The 21,848-nt window shown below is 32.6% G+C and overlaps 1 protein-coding gene and 1 pseudogene across 4 annotated transcripts in view; both read left to right on the top strand.

The window, feature by feature from the left end:
• LOC145249455 (uncharacterized) overlaps positions 1–21,848 on the top strand; it is a 146,593-nt gene that overhangs the window by 20,999 nt on the left and 103,746 nt on the right. The window lies entirely within an intron of this gene.
• On the top strand, positions 5,716–5,867 carry LOC145249814 (U2 spliceosomal RNA; annotated as a pseudogene).

Raw genomic sequence — 21,848 nt, 5'->3', positions numbered from 1 at the left:
TATGTGTCACATATGAAGAAACTTGTTGATTTTTGAAAATTGGATGTGGCAGAAAAAATAGCTCTTGGTGACGGATTCTCAGTTAAAGCATTAGGAGTAGGAACAATAGAATTAAATGTAAGTATATCAAAGATGCAAGTCGTATGAAACTCGATATGTTTCTAAATTATGTTACAACTTATCATAGTAATACACACAGACGAAAAAAACGCTTTGGATAATCAGATTTCAAGGTAGTTCTACTAAAATAGCCATATTTTTCAAACCAAAGCACTTCAAGACTTCAAAATACTAGTTTTGTTTGGAAATGAATATACTTTCAAATAAATTAATATATATGAATGTACATTATATATTTTAAGAGTTTTAAGCAAATAAAGTGATAAAAATGTGAACGTCATAAAATGGCGTTTTCTGTAAGGTTTTGTAATGACCCTCCCTGTTTTCTAAAGGCCCATACCATGATTGTTTGAAGAATTTCGTCATGAAATTTAGGAAACAATCAGAAGAGGTGTTAATCTTAATACTGTCAAGTGTCCGAAATATTTTTGACCATTTCTTTTTTTGTCGTGTTAAAAATAAGACTTTAATATGACGAGTATCGAACATTTTGAAAAAAAATTTTATCGGACACCCACTAGTAAGTAAATCATTCTTTTTACTATCTTTATCAATTAAAAGTATTATTCTATGTTGAGTAGGACCACGGTAATTGATAATTTAAAAGGACCTACCCGAAAAAAAATGTTTCTATTTCTCGAGTTTGGTCAAATTAATTTAGTATTAGTAGCAGCAGCTGTAGTATTAGTCATAGCACAGTATAAACAACATGCATTCTTTAATTTTTATTCATGAACGAATTAAGAAAAACATGAAAATATGAATATAAATGTTCTGATATGTTTAATTAGAGCTATTTTGTTATCAGAATAACATTAGTTTAAACTATTCGGTTTTCAGAATGTATAATAACAATCCCAACTAATTCGGCATCATGAATCCATTATAATTTCCCACATTTCTGGTCAAATTTAAAAACATGGTTAAAAAAACAAAATAAACTTTTGTAGATATATAGCTTGCATGCACTTTTATTCATTGCATTAGTTTTGAACAGCCACAAATGCTTTTTTTTCCAAATCAAAAGATGTATGAAAATCTTGTTTGTATTAGATTCGAAAAAGTTGTCAAACAAATATATAACAAATAAACGTTATCAAAGGCAAGATAAGTTACTTTTCTACCTAACTGGATATGTTTTTAGTGTTTATATTTAATGTAACATGTTTATTCAGCTTGAAAAACAGTGTTTACCGATGTATTTGAAAATTTAAAATGGCGGCCGACTCTCTCTTTGAGGCAATAAGTTTGGGAAAATGAGTTATAAATAAAAAAACTAGACAAAATACTGTTAGAAACTCGCTCAATATATGTTACTGCGACATAGGCGGATATATATTTGACGGGTTTTTAACAGTATTTTGACTAGTTTTTTATTTTTAACTCATTTTCCCAAACTTACCGTGTGAAAGAGATAGTCGGCCGCCATTTTTAACTTTCCAATACATCGGTAAGCACTGTATGTTTTTTGAGCTGAATAAACATGTTACATTAAATAAAAACACTAAAAACATATCCAGTTAGGTAGAAAAGTAACTTATCTTGCCTTTGATAACATTTGTTATGTATTTGCTTTTTTATAACTTTTTGAATCTGTGTACAGTAATACAAACCCCGTTATTTTTTTTCTACTTATTAAACGAAAGGTATTTTTACAACCTGCTCCAGCATAGTATAAACGGCCTATGGAATAAACACCTTCAACCTTGAAAATAGAAATCAACAAATTTATGGAATTTTCTTCGAAATTTCGTAACGCAGTTTCTTATCAAATTAAAACTAAATATAACATTTGCTGACTTATTTACCTGTCGAATACACACACATATATATGTAACTTTCTGTAAGATATTTATTTGAAATTAAATTTTTGTGAAACTAACCGCTCCCCCCCCCCCCAATATTGTTTTTGTTGTTTTTTTTTCTGTCAAGTCTTCAGTATATTCACACATAATTTTCCATAGCCCTACAATTAATTCAAAGTCCGAATGGCAACCCCATATTCTCATTGCATAGAAACCCTCTTAAAACCACACATAATCGTCTTAAAAAAAAATAAAACAAAGCATACAGGATTTATCTCCCATAAAAAAAACAGTTAACTGCCCTAAAATGCTAGAATGACTTGTAATGAGGGAATTATTTTACATTAAATTCTAAAATAATTTGTTTATCTTTCATTAAAGTTTTTCATGGCATTTCATACATAATTGCCTAAAAAGGTAGAATCATATTTTGGAGGGGGGGGGGTCAGAAGGGGTTGGGTGGGGTTAAACAGAAGGTCTTAATCTACAATAATACCAAAGAAATATTGCAATATATTCATTTTTAAATGGTCCTATGTTTAGATTTAAGTTTTTTGTACATAAAGCACATTACAATTCAACTTTGAGTTCTCCAACTTCTTTTCTGTTTATGGATACATGGCATTTTTAAGGAATTGCTGCATATTTATGCACATTTACTGCAGATTATTTGGAAACCATGAAATTTTGGAGATTTCCAGTTGCATATTCTGATTCCTTGTACAAAATACACTTATATGGTGAATTTCATTGCTTAGTCTTGTGTTTTAACAAAGATATGACATTTTTACTGAAAAAGTAGTGTAAAAAATGTGACGAAACGCATATGGTCTTAAAGAGGGGAAAATATCCAAACGTGTGAGGCACAAAAATAGTCATAACTTCCTTAATTTTAATCAGATTTTTAAAATTTAAAAAGATTCTTTCTTAGCTCAGCAAGCTCTTTCTATGTATACCAATATTGAAATATTTTAAGCTATTTCAATTTTTTCATGTGTATTGCTACTTATAAAGTGTGTTGATAGCTACTAAATCTGGGAAGACGGGTTGTAAAATTTTGGACAGACAGAAAATAGTAGCTACAGGTTTGAAAGTCGAGAACGTGTACTATTTAAACTGCAATAAAATAAACAGCCCATGCAGCAATTACTTGTTCACGCGGTAACACAAAAGAGGATATCAACTTTTGTGGATCGTGTTTGGATGGAAAACATGTTTCCTCATTTTCAAAATCTGGTGGAAGCCAAAACCCTCAACACCTCTGAATTGTGCAGAATGATATTTGTGAAAGTGATTTTCAGAATGTGGAAACCAAAATAAAAATTGCGCAAGAAAAACGAGTTTTTACTGAGTCATCACCTCAATCCAAAATGGAAAAGTCAGTATCTATGATTGGTTGAGAATGGCGCCAGGGTATGGAATGGAAAGCTGAAAGAGAACATGTAGACAAAGAACAAATTGGCAGAAATCTCCCTCAGGTGAATGGATGAGGGAATGGGATGCGAAAAAAACTTCTACGAAATTTTTAGGAAGGTTCATAAGGCAAACGTCAAGAACTAGATTGTCTACGAGCTGGTCGAATTGGCAGTGGTCGCTTTGACTGTGGCATCAAAAAGCAACAACGCCGCTTTGATACAAAAGGAATGAAGAACTAAAGCAAACCAAAGTTGAAGAAAAGACAAAAAAGGCCAACGATTCTCATAAAGTTGAATGTACCTGTGACCTTCTCGTTGTGAAAACTGATAATCTACTCCTGCCAGAAATACTCACTCTGATAGCTGATGGTCTAACAAAAGGAGTTTACAGCAGATTGAAAAATTGGTGTGCAAATTATGATTGCATTTCGTGGACTGTGGATGCAAACCGCTACAACACATTTTCTTTTTCTTAAAAATGAAAATTTGAATTAAACAAAGTCTAACACATTCCTGGTATTTATCTCTGACATATCTCGGTGCTTGAGAAGCAATGGAACAGTTTTGGAGACTCGGTGATCTAGCAGAAAAACAAATTCTGTGCAGTTGTCTTTCTGGAGTAAAAAGTTGTGAAAAGTTTCAAAATGGTGGCAGATCTGAAAGAAAAACAGCTTCTTACCGTGGCACAAAAAGGACTAATCGCTGTGCACATGTTGAAAATTAAGTTTCCGTTAAATTTGTGAGTTCATAAAAACAAACATTTCAAGGAGTTAGAAAGATAGATAATGCCTGGGGGGAAAAAATAATAAAAGGACTTGTGAGCAGACAACTAGTGAAGCTCAAAGAACTGTTGAGTATTGGAAAACTGACTTAAAGCTCTATTCACATTGAGGGGCAGTGTTGGAATTATCAATGTGAGGTAATTTTTTTAACTGCAATCATGTTTTTAATGCTGTGAAAAGTTGCCTCCCCTTTTCTGGTTTATGCTGACGTGTTTAAATTTTAAGTAACTTGGAGTTACCCCCCTTTGACTTTATAAAAACGAGTGCATGGCGTGTGCTCTCTTTTCTGTTTGTAATCCATGTAAATAAACAGATGTGCCTTTCTAAGTTTCTGTTTGTAAGGCTAAAAAGAATGTTACATTGTTAATTGATTTTTATTTTGTCAACCGTTGATATGACTTCCTGTATGAATTGTATTTCAAAGAAGGTGTTTTCTTTATTCTGTAATTAAGTAACAAATGTATTGATTAATCTACAGCTATCTATAATATAAATCTCACCTGTCTGTTTAAATGTATGTATGTTTGTATGTCTGTCTGAAACTTTTGACAGAGGCGACAGATTTTCACGAGATTGGTATCATTTTGAAGTTTGACGTCTCAGACGACAAATATTGAAAAATTGGCCAAAAACATTAATTCCTTCACCCTCAACTGGGCAGTTTTCTACAAGGAGAGGTCGATTTTTTGCAAGCCAATTTTGCAAGTCATCGTATCAGTTGGATTGACTTTGCTTAATTTTAACGTTCTGAACTTCCGGTCGCGTCATGGAATAGTGGTAAGGCGTCAGATTTTCTTTCACTTTCTTTTCCACTTTTGCGTCATGGGTTCGAGTCTGCCTGCCTACCACCACTTTTTTTGCTCAACACACACACACACACCTCTAAACACCTGAGCAACGCTGGCCACCCAGGCTAGTTTAAAAGAAATCAACTTTTTGAATAAAGACTAAAGAAATTAAAATTAATTTTTTAAATACATTTTAGAAAGATATTAAATCTGAAATGTTTAAAGATGGAATATAATTATTGAATGTAAGATTTTGCTGGCATTTTCACTTTTTTTTTTTTTTTTTTTTTTTTTTACATGCTTCTATTAGAGTTAATATATGAGAGATATGTCATACTTTTCCTTTACTTGGTTGAAGATAACAGAAAGAGCCTTTGACACCATCTATTAAAATACATTGTAGATAATCCATGATCTATTGAGTATGGAACAGGAACCTCATTTAATGAAATGTTTTTAGTCGCGTGCAAGCGACTCTATAAGTCTGTCGGTTTGTCCGTAACACTTTTGTGCTTGGCCTTTTTGGTTAAGATCAAAGGTCTGTTAATAGATGCTTTTCTTAGCTTTTTATGTTTTTCTTGGCCTTTTGGCCAAGAGTATCTGTTCGGGCAGATACTGCAAGCAAAGACCATATGTGAGGGCAGCCTCACATATAAGACCTTGGTCAATGTAGGGGCAACCCTTCATACCAATTGTCACTATCCAGCTCCCCTACTCCCTGGGGTGTTGGGTCCCATTTCCCCTTCACTCCTCACATTAAAAATCGGCCTTGTGCCTAATTTGCTTGGTGGGGGAGCAAATAAATACCCTTTTCTTGGCCTTTTGGCTAAGATAAAGTGTAGTATCTGTTCTTACTACATGCTGTACTTATGTTTGTAACTTTTCCTTGGCAACATGGCTAAGATCAAAGTGTAGTATATGTTCCTAACAGATGCTGCACTTACGTTTGTAACTTTTCCTAGGCAAAACAGGATTTTTCGCAAAAAAAAAAAAAAAAAAAAAAAAAAAATTTTACTATGCACATTTAAATATTAAAATATAATATGTGACAAATTTTCAGAAAAAACTAATGGACGGTTATCCGTCAATCATCCGGACTAACGGACAGACGGACCCATTGAAAACATAGGTCTCTCTCTGATAAATCGGGGGACAAAAATGTTACTCCATATCCCTTGCTTGAAAAAAAAAATAAATAAAATGTAAATGTGTTACAGACCGACCGATGGAGTGACTTGCATGCGACTAAAAATGCCTTTTGTGCTGAAAACGCCTTTTCTTCTGGCGCGTTTCTCATATTTCTCAACAAAAACTTATGTCTATATAGTGGTTTCCCATGTTGCTGAATGTAAATATACATGTGTTAAGGTGTGAACTGCACTGTTTGTCGATTGTCACTGGTATTTGGCATTCAAAGTGGCTCATCAGGGGTCAAAAATGTACCAAAATTGCAAAAAATGACACTTTTTGCCCCATAAATTTTTACCTATCCATTAGACTTTTCTGAAACTTGTCCAAAATGTAACTTTTTCTTGGCCACATGGCTATGATCAAAGTGTAGTATCTGTTCTTAACCGATGCTTCACTTGTTTGTAACTAATAAGTAAAAGTGTTACAGACCGATCGACGGAGAATAGTTTTTTGTTTTTTTTTAAATGCATACCACAGAATAGTTGTTTTAGTCGTGTGCAAGCAACTCTATAAGTCACTTGGTCGGTCGGTCCGTCCGTCCATAACACATGTACTTTTTATTTCGTTTTATGTTTATTATATGACTATTTATTGGTTTTCGGGGTTCCTGAATATGAAAATAACGTTTCACATTCCCTAAATCAAATAATTTTTGTGATATAAAATGGGTGATCACTTTTCTGTATTAATTTAATGTAAAATGATCACCCACTTTACAACCAGTCTCAAAGCCATTCAAGTTATTCTCCAGATCATTCAAGTTGTTTTTGAAGGATTCCAGTTATTTTTAAGCATTCAAATCATTCTTAAGGTCATTCAATTCATCCTTAAGTTCATTAAAGTCATTCTAAGTCATTTACTTTTTATTTATTTAAGTCATTTCAACCCATTTTTCGGTCGTTTTAGTTTATCTTTAAGAATTTCATGTCACTCCTACATTCACGCATTCATTCGTTACACGAGAGCACACAACTAATGGCTATCGGCCTTGTTAAAATAAAATTAAATAAATCATTTTAAACATGGAAAGTTAGCACGAAATTGTAAGTATTTACTTATAAAAGAAAAAGATTGGAAAGATGCAGGAAATGAGAGAAAAGGAAAGACTAAAGAAGAAAAATGTAGGAGAGAGAAAAGAAAGCAAACGCCTTGCTTTTATGACTATTGGTCCTGGATATGACCTTAAACTATATCTGACTAGCGAGGGGTACCCGGCGTTGCCGGGTGTTTTTCGGGGTATGTGAAAAAACCCCGAAGCGTTGACGACGTGCAGTTGGATAATAGTACAGTGTTTTAAAAAAAAACAGGTGCGCGTTTTTGATTAACGTGACGGCGATAGGTATTCAGCAGTTATTTTGTGCGGGACAGTTTTGAATAAATGGGTTTGTTTGTTTTTAAAAACCCGCTCACAAGAAGCGAAATGAAAGCTAGAGTCTGATATGACGAAGTCGACATTGACCAAACTGGCTCTGGGCCTGTGATTAGAGTCAAGGTTTGCTTTTTTTTTTTATACCGAAAAGCGAATGTAACACGTGCCGATGCGGGAAATGTGGAATAATTAAGGTTTGAAAGTCAATAAAATTAAATAGAGAGGTGAGCTCCGTGGACAATTTGTAGATATTACAATTTATAGATGATATAAAAAGTTTTAAAAAGTTGTGAAGCGAGCAAGCGCTTGTTTGAAAGAAGCCTTTCGTGGACATCGAGGAAAAGCGAACATACATACATACATACATACATTTTCGCTTTTATATATATAAATGGTGAGGCTCCAGCTTGCGGGTTTTGGGGAGTGTGGAGCCACTTTTTAATTGCCATTGCTCCCAGGTCCACTCTGACCTGGAGTGGTATTACCTGTTAGGGTCCCAACTATGGGTTAAACAGAAACAGACTTAAAAAAAAAAAACAAATACATTCTATTAAAGTTTTTCTTCAAAATCATTGGATTCGATATTAAATAACCTGAAAAGGGTTGATATGCCATAAAACAACCAACCAACTTTACTATTGCTAAGTAGAATAGTTACCCAGCGTTACTCGGGACAAAAGCGTTACCCAGCGTTACTCGGGACAAAAGTAACATTTCTGTTAAAACTTCCATCTCTTTGTCACCCCCTCTTCTTCTCTACCCAGCCCATTCCCTCTCTGGACACACATGCACACACACTTTTATAGATTACTCGATAAATGAGTTGGCATAAGGGAAATAATTTCTTGAAAAAGACTTAACTTCTTTTTTGTTAGGAGGGGTTTGTTTTACAACCACTTAAGAAATTTATACCAATTTAGGGTCAAAGAATGTCTAATTTTTAGATACCGATCACAAAAATACCAACTTTGTAAGCGTTTATTTTTCTAGTATTTTATTTATTTGAAGTTTTCAACTTTCATTAAATTAGGGGTGCATGAAATAAGTTGAGGTAACTTCTACCATTACTTATGAGAAAAGCATTCTCACTATGAAAGGAAGTCTGTCAGGAATGTGTATGCAGTGTGATGCTGTATAAAAGAAAAAAGCCTGGTTAGTGGGGGTTAAAGACGTGTTGCATGGAGAGAAATAATGATATGATGAGTCTTAAAGATGGGTTTAAATCTGATCTTGGAGGAAGATTGAATTTGGATAATATAGAGAGAGATGTGTATGGAGAATAGCAGTCTTCAGTGGTATGGTTACATTGAAAGAATAAGAGTTCCTGGGTTATTTGATATCGAACAATTACAGTAGCAGGATAAATATGCAGGGGAAAACTAAGGGAAACATATGAACAAATGATAAAGATTGACTTAAGAGAAAGAGGGATAAATAAAGATGTAGAACTGGAACCTCCTTCACTTGTTTCAATGCACTAAGTAACCGTCCGTCTTGTAACGTCACCTGTTTACTGTCTGTACAGCAAAAAACTGCCCCACTCCTCCAAGCGACCTGCTTTATATTACATTCACCCATGTGAATCTCGTGAGATCACGAAACCGTTTCTGTTAAATATCGCAGACGCCATCTTGGTTTCTCTTTTTCCTGTCCAACGTGCATGACAGGCAGACACGGCGCTTCACAGGTAGGCCGTTTGTATGTCTGTTTCTATTTTCCCCACAAAAGACCTGGCCAGAAACTGGTTAGTTTGGAAGTCAGTTATTAAAAGCCGTCCAACACATGTAAGCATATATAAAACTGACGAACATGTTAAACTAAATATGATACTTATGATTAACTTAGATTAACTTAGTTATACGTTGTGATCTGACATCCGGTAGGATGCCTCATCCACAGCTTGAACAAAATGATTAAATAAAAAAGTTCTGTATGAGCACCATCATTTTCATTGCACAAAAAAATCTTGTGTTGCCATGACCCAAGTAATATTTTACGAAACACTTTGTTCTTTTGGGAATTATTCCCCTGTTTTTAAGTAAAAAAACACTTTCTGACCACAACAATATACTATTTGAATAAATGCATGTTAGAATAAGACATATTATAACCAGACTTTTGGACCGCCCCTTTGTGTGACATTTTCTATCGTTCATTTTTTAATTTTTTTTAATTTATAAAATGGTTTATTTGAAACCAGTAATTGGTTTGATAAGGCTTATCAATTAAGGTGTTTGAGCAAATTTAATGTTTTGATTTTTAACCCCAAATTTTAAAAATGGATCTGTGACAATGAAAAATGACTCGAGCATAAGGCTTTGTTCCCCCCTCCTTTATTTTTTTTAAGTCAATTTAATTTTTTTAGATGACAAATCGTTTTATCTAAAGATCTATGCCAGAGTTCTCCCTTTTTGCTCTTTTAGGGAAGCTGGTTTTCCCCCCTACATTAAAAACGACTGTTACATTTGCTTTTGTGGGGAAGCAAATAAATATCTAAATAAACAAAAGTGTTTTTAATATGAATATCAATACACACAGACAAAAATTATCTTACTATAGATTGTACAGTTGTATAACTAGCATGGGTGCCCGGCGTTGCCCGTGTGTTTGGAGGTGTATGCTGAGCAAAAAAAAAAAAAAAGTCAATTTTTTAAACTTTGACCCCCTATTATGACCCCTTCATTTATTGTTTTGGGCTCAAATCAAGTTATTAAGTTAGATCCATGTCCAAGGAACCTATATCTAAAATTTCAAGTGTTTAGACCCAAAATTGTTGGAGTTTGGTAGAGTTCTCAAAGGTCAAATCGTTGAACTTTGACCTCTTAACAGCCAAATTTCTGGCCGAAAACCAATCATAGATTTTCCTAAATCTCAGTACCCTGTATATCAAATTTCGAGTTTGTAGACTAAAAATTGGCAGTTATTGCGTAGGGAAATGTACACAGACAGACACACAGACATGTTCACTTTTCTAGATATATAGATAAAGCTAAACGTTTATGGAGATGAGCATAAGAATGTCTCTTTCCACTAAAGCTCTTGTATTGCACCATTCAGTTTATCTAAATAAGCTTTAGTTATATTTTTATTTCAATAGTATATGTGTAGGTGACTGGGGACCGCCTGTGAATTTGATATTCCCTTGACAATTCCTCTTTTGGAGGAAGCTGGTTTAATTATGCCATATTATGACAAAGGCCACGATTTTAACCTGCCTAGGGTAAATACTGCAAGCAAACAATATATATTAAAAATTACTGAGCCTTGAAAAACACACCCATTGGCTTTAAATTCCGAATAGAAAAGAACGTATAAATAAATTACTTAGTTGCAGATTTATTAGGCCACAGCCAGGACTTTTAAAATTTCAGAAATTTGAGGCTCGGTGCTTATCCAACCCACCACCCTCATGTCTCCACCCAACCTTTTCCATGTAATAGACATTAGCGATAGATGCCCATTCATAGAGTAAACATCTCCTGATTTGTCTAAGAGTTTCTGAAAGACTAAAGTCTTTTTATAAGCTTCCACTTTAGATCAAAATCCTAAGTTTCTTGTTACGCCATAACTCTGAAAATAGATGAAAAAATTCTTAGATTTTAGATGTAAAATTTCTTACTTTTCTTTTTTTTAAGTTTCTTTGATTTTTTTTTTTTTTTTTTTTTTTTTTTTTTTTAACGACACTCTAGATTTGTCACAACGTGCTGAATTACTAGGGTATCTCTATTATATAAAAGAAACTTTGTGTGTTAGTTCGTTTCTTATGGACTCTTAAACGGTTGGGCTGATTTTTTATTTTTTTTTTATTTTTAATTTCATACCAATGTACTTTATGTACCTGGCAGTGTCCTTGGATAGGTTTTGTCTCTGAATGTATTCGATAAGTATTGATGATTGAAAAAATCCGATGAAAGAAGAAACACATGGTTTTGACTAAAGTTAACACCTTATACAACCTAACTGCATTTGAGAAGTTTTATCGCTGCACAAGCAGAAAGACCCGGTATATAAAGTCAACAGTAGGTTCTTTGATATTACAGCGGCGTATTCGAAATGAGTGTTTCTGTTTAGAACACAATTGAACCGTATTACCTGATTTTTGCATTTTAAAATTTAATTCAAGCTATTATATATAAAGAATTTTATAAAATCAACATTAGGTTCTCTACAGTGCAATGTAACCTACGATGTATCGTGAACAGTCAATGCAGACTTGTGAAGCTTTCTCACGGTGCACTGCAGTGAGCCCCCAACTGGAACAGGCAATTACTCGATTTGATTGAAAAATGAGCGATTTAACTGATTTTGATGACAAATATGGGAGAGTGAAACCTTTGTTCAATCCCAGGCAATGTCTGGTCTTCCTGCTAGTTCTATATATACCACCCTGTAAACACAGATCTTTTGAAACCAAACAAAGCAAGGGAGAAAGAAAAATGGGTCCTAATGCAGAATACGGACGGTATCATCAACATTCTAGCCAGATTATGTGAACTGCTGGAAGATGCTGAACAAAATTTTTTTTTTTTTTTTTTTTTTTTAATGATGACCAATGTTTAAAACGCTATCGTAATTTCAATGAAAAAGATACTTTTGCAGTCTATACGTCATGTTGGATAATGTTATTTAGAAAGTCATTCTTAAATTGAGGACTTGGATTTAAAAACATTTTTTTTTTATTTTTTTTTTTTTTTTAAGTATCATGCACTTTCACCTAACAATTTAATAAACAAAAGATACCACAAAAAAAAAAAAAAAATGAAAAAGATACTGTCTGTCAAGTTTGCTTGCTTTGATTTCATTGGCTAAGTGTTTTGATACATTCCGTCAAATTTACATAACTTAACTTGCCTAGAATATTTCAATCATAACATGGTCTATATTCTGCATAAGTACCGAAAACTGATTAGAAATAGAAAGGATGTCCAAAAAGAACTGAACAAAGATTAAAAGCATGAATGGTTAATTTTAAAACTGAATTACAAAAAAACTAAAAAAGGAAAAAAAAAAAAAAATGAACAGCTTTGTGAAATAAATGCCATATCTTAAAAAAAAAAAAAAAAAATCTTCACGATCATAATTTTATTTGGCGTAGGTAATAATTGTATAATTAATGTCTATTGTTTTAAAAGACGGGTTATCAATGTATCTCTAAACAACTATACAATTTTGATTAAAATTTCTTAATGACAGTTCGGTCAACAGATTCTAGCTAAGTAAGTATTTGGTACAAATCTGCATTTTTAACGTGATTGATTCTGTTATTGATTTCCCCAATTCGTATACAATTCAGATGCTTAGAAGAGACCATGTGAAGGTTTCCAACATCTATAACTGAAAGGGTTGTTATGGAACCGACAGAATTTGACAGAGGCAGATCGTCAACCCATACTGTAATTTACTTCAACACTGCAAATCTTGACTGAATTTAATGAATTTAAAAGTTAAAAACATCTGTTGACATGCAATCATAAATTGAGTAAGTTTTTTTTGGAGTGGGATGGGTGGGGACTACAACAAAGAATCGATTAACTTTTCTTTCAAAATCAACGACCCATTCTGTTTATACTAAAACAAAAGTAAATCGATACGCTTCACTTATTTAAAAATAAAAGCATAAACATAGATCTAGTACATTTTATGGGTAAGGAAGGAAGGTAAACTAGAACATGAATATACGTAAATTCATTTGAATACGCCATTGTATTGAAAATTTAAATTGCCTTCAAACATGTCAAACTTTATTATTTATGCAGCTGACAAATATCCTTATGCTATTGCAGTTAAAAAATAAACATGTCCATAAAGGACAGATGTCTGTTAGTGTGTGTGTTTGTATGTCTTGCTAAGACTTTTGAAATCCAAATTGGATAAGAATGATTCTGGTATTGTCTTAAAGGAAACGAACTCTGACGCATAATATACGAAATTTACAATAAAAGATTAATTTTTTTTTCTACCTTAATGACCGCAGAATCTGGGGGAGGAGGGGGTCACGTAAAATCGTCTCTTTCTAAATGATTTAAATCTCTGCGCATGTGTGAACCGCTTCACCTCTAGTTTACGTTAACTACATAAATTTGCCACGCCATGGTATGACAGTCGTTGTGACTCGGTGCGTTAGGACATTGACAGAAATGTTTTGTATCCGTGTCCACCTTACAGCAGGTGGTTCATTTTTTTTTTTTTTTTTTTTAAATATTTTTAAAAACGTCTTTCATCAAACTTTTACATTTAAACAGGGTTAAGACTTTTAAAAATATATTTTGTTTTGTACTTTGTATTATTTACTTAGCTAAAAAATTAGTGGGAATTTTTTTATCGGCAGTTGATTTAGCTGAGGGTTGATTTAATGATCAGACTACTATTAAATACCTGAATATTACTTGCGTAAATTGCAAATATTTTTTATTTTTTTTAAATTGTAACCGCTTAAAACTTTCTTGCTCGCATGCCTCTATTCCAAATTCGTAGCAGTGGGTTGATAGGTGTATCAGAATTTTTGGGCAAGTCACCATTGCAAACATTTGTTTAAATAGACTCTCCATGTCTACAAGCTTATAACAATATGAAAATGTAATTTTAAACCCTAATTTTTATTTCAATAAAATGAACAAAGACCAAATTTTAAAATCATAAAAGGTTTAATCGAAAAATATACAATATTTTTTTTTTTTCATCAGTTTTCTTTAAAAAAGATTTCACGAAAATCAACAAATTTATCTTTGCCAAAATCTAATAAATATATATAACTGCCAAAAAATCCCTTACCTGTTCAAAATTACTAAGATATGGGTGCTTCTGTTCTTCATGTATAAGAATTTGTCCATATTTATATATTATATTCCATGTATTTTTTAAATAAAAGGTTTTTTAAATCAAGAGTCGTGGAAAAACATCTTTTCTACAGTTGTTTATCCGCCATTAACAAAACCGGATGTTCGTCAATTTAGGATTTGTTATATATGGAAGCATCAAAGTGACAAAAATAATTATTTATGCCATGCAGCCTTATCTCCCTTTTGTATTTTTGACATATTTCATTTCAACTACAAAGTGGTCAGTATGTGCTACCATATTTGCAAAATAACATTTCATTCATGGATTTTAGCCGATTATTAAAAATTCGCTCTACTAAATTTCCAATTTTTTTTTTATTCTCGTAAAGAAATACATGAATTTTTGATTTAATAATTTTAATTCTTTATCGAGTGAATTTTTTTTTTTACATATTTAAAAAACGAAAACATTGAATGAAATAGAAAAAATTGTCGTCAGCATCCAATATTTACTTGATAATCTTTTTACATAAATATACGTCTATTAAAATTAGAACACTTGATTGAATTGCAACAATTAAGACTGCCTGTCTGGAAGGATTTATATTCATGAAAAGAATACATCATAAGAACATTGTCTGCTTGATAATTATGTTTTGCGTAACCGCATCTGCTTTAAACTAACACATTCAATCACTGTTTATATTAAAATAAAAATACATTGATTTATGATTTAAAAAAGAAATATTTAAATGTTTATTAAAACATGTAAATACATTGATTATGTTTGTTTTTCTTTGTAAAAAATAAACATAAATCAAGTAATTTCTTCCGAGTTAAAAAAAAAACTTGTAAGAAAATATATATATATATATATATATATATATATATATATTCTAAAATAATGAAAAAAGATAAATTGAAAAGTGCTTTGTCTGAAGTTTACTTTCCTGTTAGCTATAACATGTTGGTCAACAAAAATGTTTTTTTAGTGTGATGTCCATAAGTGTTTTTTTCCCCTACATTTGATGAATTTAAAGAGAAAAATTGAGATTTATTATATAACAGTTTACAAAAATATTTTTATAATTCGAAACTCTTAGTTATATATTGGTTCTATCTTTACATCATCGATGATCTGACCCCTGTCTGGCATCAATTGAAATGTATGGCTCTCATCTTGGGGAGGCTCCATGTTTCGACAACCTTCTTGGTCTAACCTTTACTCCTGATTGGAAATGGAACACGTACATCAAATCTATTGCCAAAGTTGCTGGAAAAATGGTGAGATCATTCTACCGCTCCAGTACGTATCTCACAACAGATACAATCCTTTATCTCTATAAGAGCCAAGTACATCCTAGGAAGCAGTACTGTTGCCACATCTGAACAGGAGCTGCTAGAAGCACCTTATCCTGCCTTGACAGTTTAAAATAGACTTTGTAGCCAAGTAGGGGATGCCTTTTTCTCTTCTGTGCAACCTCTTTCCTACTGTAGAAACGTTGCAAGCCTGTCTGTTTTATTGTTACTTTCATAGCTCCAATCTATGACCCCCCCCCACCACACTATCACAAAACTTTTCTAGCTGAGACCACTATCAATAATTTCCCCTACTCTTTATCCGTGCCTAAACCTATATGTAGATTCCATGAATGAAGCTTCTTTCTTAGAATTGCATACCTGTGGAACTCTTTTCCGTTTGCTTGCTTTCCAGCTGACAACGATACGGTCATCGTCAAGTCCAATGTAAACAAATTCTTAATGAGCCATTCCTCTAAGTAATCTAATTTACCAAATTTCCACTACTAACGATTACTATGATATTGTCCCATTGACTACTGTACACGCATTAACCTTTATCCTCAAGTGGCCTCCTGACCTTGATAAGTGGTGACTCCTTTGTAAAAAAAAAAAAAAAAAAAAAGTACATAGAAGTTACAAAAATCTATGATCGATACCATAACAAAACCTTATTCAGTGTGCATTTATCAAAGTTACATACAGCTGAAACACGTACACACTTAGTTTTATCTTCCCCTGGAATTTATATACTTCATATGAAGATAAATTTCTTTCCAAACTCTTAGCAGTAAGAAAAAAAAAGAAAAGAAAAAAAAACAAAACTGTTTTCCAAAACTGATAGCAAAGCACTTTCATCCGTTTTAGTTGAATTCTTTCAGACATCAAATTCCATAAATAAACCTTAGAAATATCTTTCTATTTTTAGAAAATCTCCCTCTCATATATATATATATATATATATATATATATATATATATATATATATTAGTACTTTTGCAGATAATGGACCGTACTGATAATGTTATCTAAAAACCATTCTTAGTATAAGAAGTCTTTGTTAGCTATTCTGTACTTTCTCCTAACAGCTGAATTAATAACATACCGTAAAAGTTGAATTGAACTTAAAAATCCTATCCAGAAATAACATGGTTTGTAAATTACAAAAGTCCCATGTTCTGAATTTGTTAAAAAAAAAAAAAAAAATTCAAACAATTGTTTCTATCCATTTTTTTTAAGGGAAAATACATTTTCCTGAAAACAAAACACAAGATGTTTTCAAAAGGCGTCATTTACTTTTTTTTTTATTTAAAATTTTTTCCCCATCCAAATTAAACCAAAACGTAACTGATACAATTCAAAACTGTGCTCTTCATTTACCTTTTTTAAATATATAGACTAATGAGAATTCTTTTTATCCTTTTTGTAGATAAATGCCAAAACTAATGGCGGACATTATGAAAGAAAGCCCCCCCCCCCCCCGGAGAATTGTAGGTATAAACTCCATTGAAAGCTCCAACTTTAAAGTACGAGTTCACAAGAAGCGTAGTGGTCTTGCTGGGAGTTTGCTAATTGACTTGGATTATGTTGCGGTTATCAGTTGCCTGCCTGATGGATGCTCGAATGGTGACACTTATAAATGTGGATGGCATCTCATGTTGAAATTACCTTATGCTGCCTGGGTGACATGTTGAATGCTGTTAGTGGTTGTGAACGTGCTACCACTGCTTGTTTTTATGTTGCTTGAGGAAGGTTCAGGAAGCTACTGCTTGCGACATGACTAATATCAGTCGTATAGATGCAATCGCATGCAGAGCAGGCATAAGATGTTGCTGGGGATTGCCTACTCCAGTGTCAAGGATACCCGCAGCACCTTAAATATCAAAACTTCATATATATAACCGGCAGTGTTAGCACTGTCGATAAAAGGAAGAGACTACCAGGAATGTGCATGTGCAAACCTTGTCAATGAAGGTTGAGGATATGCGTTGCATGGAGAGAAATGATATGAGAATGATATGATGGATGTGTAATGTGAATCTTAAAGATAGGCTTAGATCTGATGACCTTAAAGATAAAATTTGAACAGCACAGTGATGTTTGCAGAACAGGAGACTTTGATGGTATGATCACATTAAAAGAATGGATGGAAGTGCTTGGGTTAGATGTTGAACAGTAAAAGTAGCACGGTCAATTGGTAGAGGATGACAAAAGAAAATAGGGTAACACATGATAAAGATGAATCAGAGAAAAAAAGGAATAAAGCTCTGACCAGAGATAGGTTAGTTTGGTAGTTAATTTCTGAAAGTCATCCAACAAAACCTGATTAACCTTATTACCGGGATATACTTTGTCCACATTTGAGTTCTGATCCTTGTCATACATTTCTTGCACACAAATTGGTTATCATTTCTCAATTTGTGATTCACGTCGTGTGTATCCAACTTCCTTAACACCAACTGAGCTTGCAAAGAAAAAAAATCACTATCCTCGATGTTTTTAGAATAGCATCTTGAAAATTTGTGTATAAAATTGATTTGGAAGTGTGAAAGGCAAACATGGTCACCTTTTTTATGGCCATAATTTCCTTCCAGTGTGCAAATTTATTACTTTTTTTTTTTTACTTGTTGATACACTGTATATTTGGGACGAGTTGCAAAGAAAAGGTTGGAATAAAAGAAATGTCTTTATAATGTTTTACTCAAAATTAGATTTGGTTAATTTAGAAATAGTGAAATTTACGATTTTTTTTTTTTTTTTTTTTTTTTTTTTGTTCCTTCGATTTTTCTTTTAATTGATCTCCCAACAAAGGAGGGATTCAACCACGTTCATCCGTTCACACTTTTTTAATAACCATGCCTTGGATTCACATTACTCATGATGAAAGTAAATAAAACAATCGAGCATCGTATATATTTGAGGATATTCAAGGAATGGTCCATTGATTTAACGGATTGAGCATATTAACAATTTTAGAGCCTTTTAAAATGTTGTACCATGTTGGCTGATATATCGTCAAACGATTCAACCAAAACATTGCTATTGCATATGATCTCCTTTAATTTTCTTCATAAAGTCCTATTCCAACTTTAAATTATTACACCCACCACCACCACCACCACCACCTTTAACTACATTTAGTAATAGATGTCAGTTTTTAAACGTTTTATCATAAAATGATGTGGATTTCTCTTTTTCCGTATTTCTCCACAAATTTTTCGCTTTTTCAATTTCCTCTCATTTGTCTTTTGTCTTCTCCAAATGACCACGTTTTTATTTCTGATTTTTTTTTTTTTTTTTTTTTTTTTTTTTTTTATGGAAATCGCTCCAGACAAAGCATGAAGCCACTTGATGTAAGGGGCTAAAAATAAAATACTAATTCATGGTCAAAAAGCGTTTGATACATAGATTCCGACCCAGAAAACAGAGATTCTTTCCCCTTTGTCAGAAATATCACTCATGGTCTGTGAGGACTAAAGGGCAAAATAAGAAAGGCAAAAGTTACAGGGTTGCTGAAAGTAAACCCAAGATCCTCTTTATTTCGAGTTTGTGTAAGACTGCAAGCATTTTAATGGATTGAATTGAAAGGATTTGTCGTTATTCACCCCCTTCCCCTACCCATATATGAGGTTTGATTTCAATGGTGAGGAATTGAAAATGACATTACAGCTGTTTTTCTTATCTTTGTTTATGACCACAGTTTTAAATAGACTGTCAAGACAACATCAAATCTCAATTGACCACTGATTATGTACACCTGTGGCACCATTGGATATAAGCGTGAATGAACAACGCAAATCTAAATAACAAGAACTTTATTCACATGAGAAGGAACATTTGTGTTGAGGATGTTTTGTTGAAAGCAAAAAATTCAAACAGAAAATTGTGTGAACGTGATGAATAGACAGTTGTTGGTTGCTGCCAGCGGAAAGTCAGTAGTCACTTATTTTCCTCACCCAGGTGTGAGTGTATTTGACACAAAATTAATAACTCGGTAATCATGTTTACAAGCTGAATGAAATGCTTTGACTGAACGTTTTAATTTTTTTTTTTTTTTCTTCGGCAGTTATTTTGATTGCGTTGAAGAAATCCTGGTTCTTTAATTGGTTGAAAAATATTTTCATAACGTGTTTTAATTATTGAACAGATTTGTACAAAAATAATCTTTACTGAATTTAGTGGCTATACGCTTAGACTAATAACCTCAAATCATCTCGATTGTAACACCAGGGACATTCCAAAAATAATGCCTCCTATTTTTTTATGGATCAGATGGGAGTGCAAATTGCATTGTTATGATGACTGAACTTCTCCATTCATGACATGAAAATTTCATCTCTTTGTTGAAGGTGTGTTACTAAGAAAGCAACCCCTGTCATGAATGTGCGTCAGGAGTAAATATGTGTCATTGATTCCTGGCAAAAGTGCATTGAGAATGGTGGTGACTATATAGAAAAATAAATTCTGTGGCTCAAAAGGTTGCTCGTTTTAATGGTACTACTCTTCTCTTCATACCTTTTTATAAATTTTTTTGAGTTAAAAAAAAAAAAAATAGGAGGCTTTACCTTTTAAATGACCCTTGTAGTACATGATGTTCTAATACATGTATGAGCAAAACAAATGAGAATACTCCACACACATTGTGTGTACACCCTCTGTATGTAGTGATTTTTTTTTTTACGTGTTTGGTAATAATTTTTGTGGTTCAATTAGCATTAAAGAGAGACATTTGTTAAAATTTAAGCTTGTGCAAAAAGCGTCTTTTATCATGATAAAAATATAATTTGTGTCTAATAAAAATAAATGTCCACATCTTACCAAGCATCTCGTATATCTATGCATATTTAAAATAGAAATGCTGCAATTTTAAAATCATTTTTTTGACGTTTCTGAATTTTTGAGATGAGGATTGGTTATTTGTATTATTTGGATATATATATATATATATATATATATAAAGGGTTCTGCACGAAATTCCATCCAAATTCCTGAGGTTGATAGAAACATTCCCGGGTTCTACAAGATACTCCTGAAGAAGGTCGGAGGTTACATTGACCGAAATGTGAAAATCACACTTAAGATGAGAACAGTAATCTGATGAATCGAAATAATACGAATAACCATTTAGTTTTTATATAAGCTAAGATTTTTGAAATTTAAAATTTTCTTTGCTGGACAAAACTTTTTTTTTTTTTTTTTTTTTTGTATTAATCCCAAGAGAGGAGGGAGGGTTGAACTTCTTGTTGAGATAGGAAATGTCTGAGATAAGTAAAGTTTGGGTGATGTGTTGTTTGAGGGGGGAAAAACAAAGTTCACATTTTATGCCACGTCATATGTGCATGAATAGAAATAAATGATTTTATTAATTTAAAATTGCATAATTTTTGTTTTTCAAAAGTTGGGTACTTTTAATGGATAGATATTCAGGGGAGCTCGGTACTCTAATGAAGAATCAGTCCTGGAAATGGATGCAGTAGTTTATGAATTGAATACCACATTTAAAAAAATATTTTGTCAAGTGGCTAAAAAATTTGGAACTTTTTTCTAACATAACCGTTCACATGTAATTTTTTTTTTTTTTTTTTTTATGGTTTTAAAATCGTAAACTGCTTTGGCTTTTGGATTCTCTGTCAATCTAAATATCCAAATATATGTACTAGATTTTTTGTGTTAATACTTGTGTATCACAGGCTAAAATGTGTTAACTGAACCGGTAAAATGCTTCTTCTAATGAAGTCAAATTTTATACATTTAATAATGGATGACAAATTAAGAGGGGAGAAATAATGGATGCACGGTTTTTATATTCTGTTTATATGTAATACCAGTTGCAAGGTGAACTAATTTGTGTGTGTGTATATATATATATAATATATATATATATATATATATATATATAAAATTTTATTTAAATATTTTTTAAAGATATTTATTTTTTTTGTAAAAAAACAAAACAAAACAAAAAACTATTTGTAACAAATAGGTCTATTTTGCAATACTTTTTTTCCTGGGCGAATATCTAGCATTTGTGTTATGTTCCTACAGACCAACTTTATTTTCAACAAGATGCAATTTACTTTTAAAGTCCAAGTGACAATTGGGACCACATTTAGAGGAAATGAGCGAAATGTCAGCTTACATTACGTTTAAACTTCTGCATGGCAGTACATATATACAGCATAATCACGTTGACCCACTGGTTCTCATTAGATCAGCAATGTTGAGCCTGGTCAGTACCAAATCGGTGACCACGTGGGAATACCAGGCACTGTATGTAAGAAGACATAAAAGAGTTGCAAA

This window comes from Euprymna scolopes, chromosome 28, assembly GCF_053919585.1.
Source record: "Euprymna scolopes isolate OS-2025 chromosome 28, ASM5391958v1, whole genome shotgun sequence".
NCBI classification, from domain to species: Eukaryota; Metazoa; Mollusca; class Cephalopoda; order Sepiida; family Sepiolidae; genus Euprymna; species Euprymna scolopes.
Note: the sequence above shows the minus strand (reverse complement) of the source record. Positions and strands in the feature narration are given on the sequence as shown.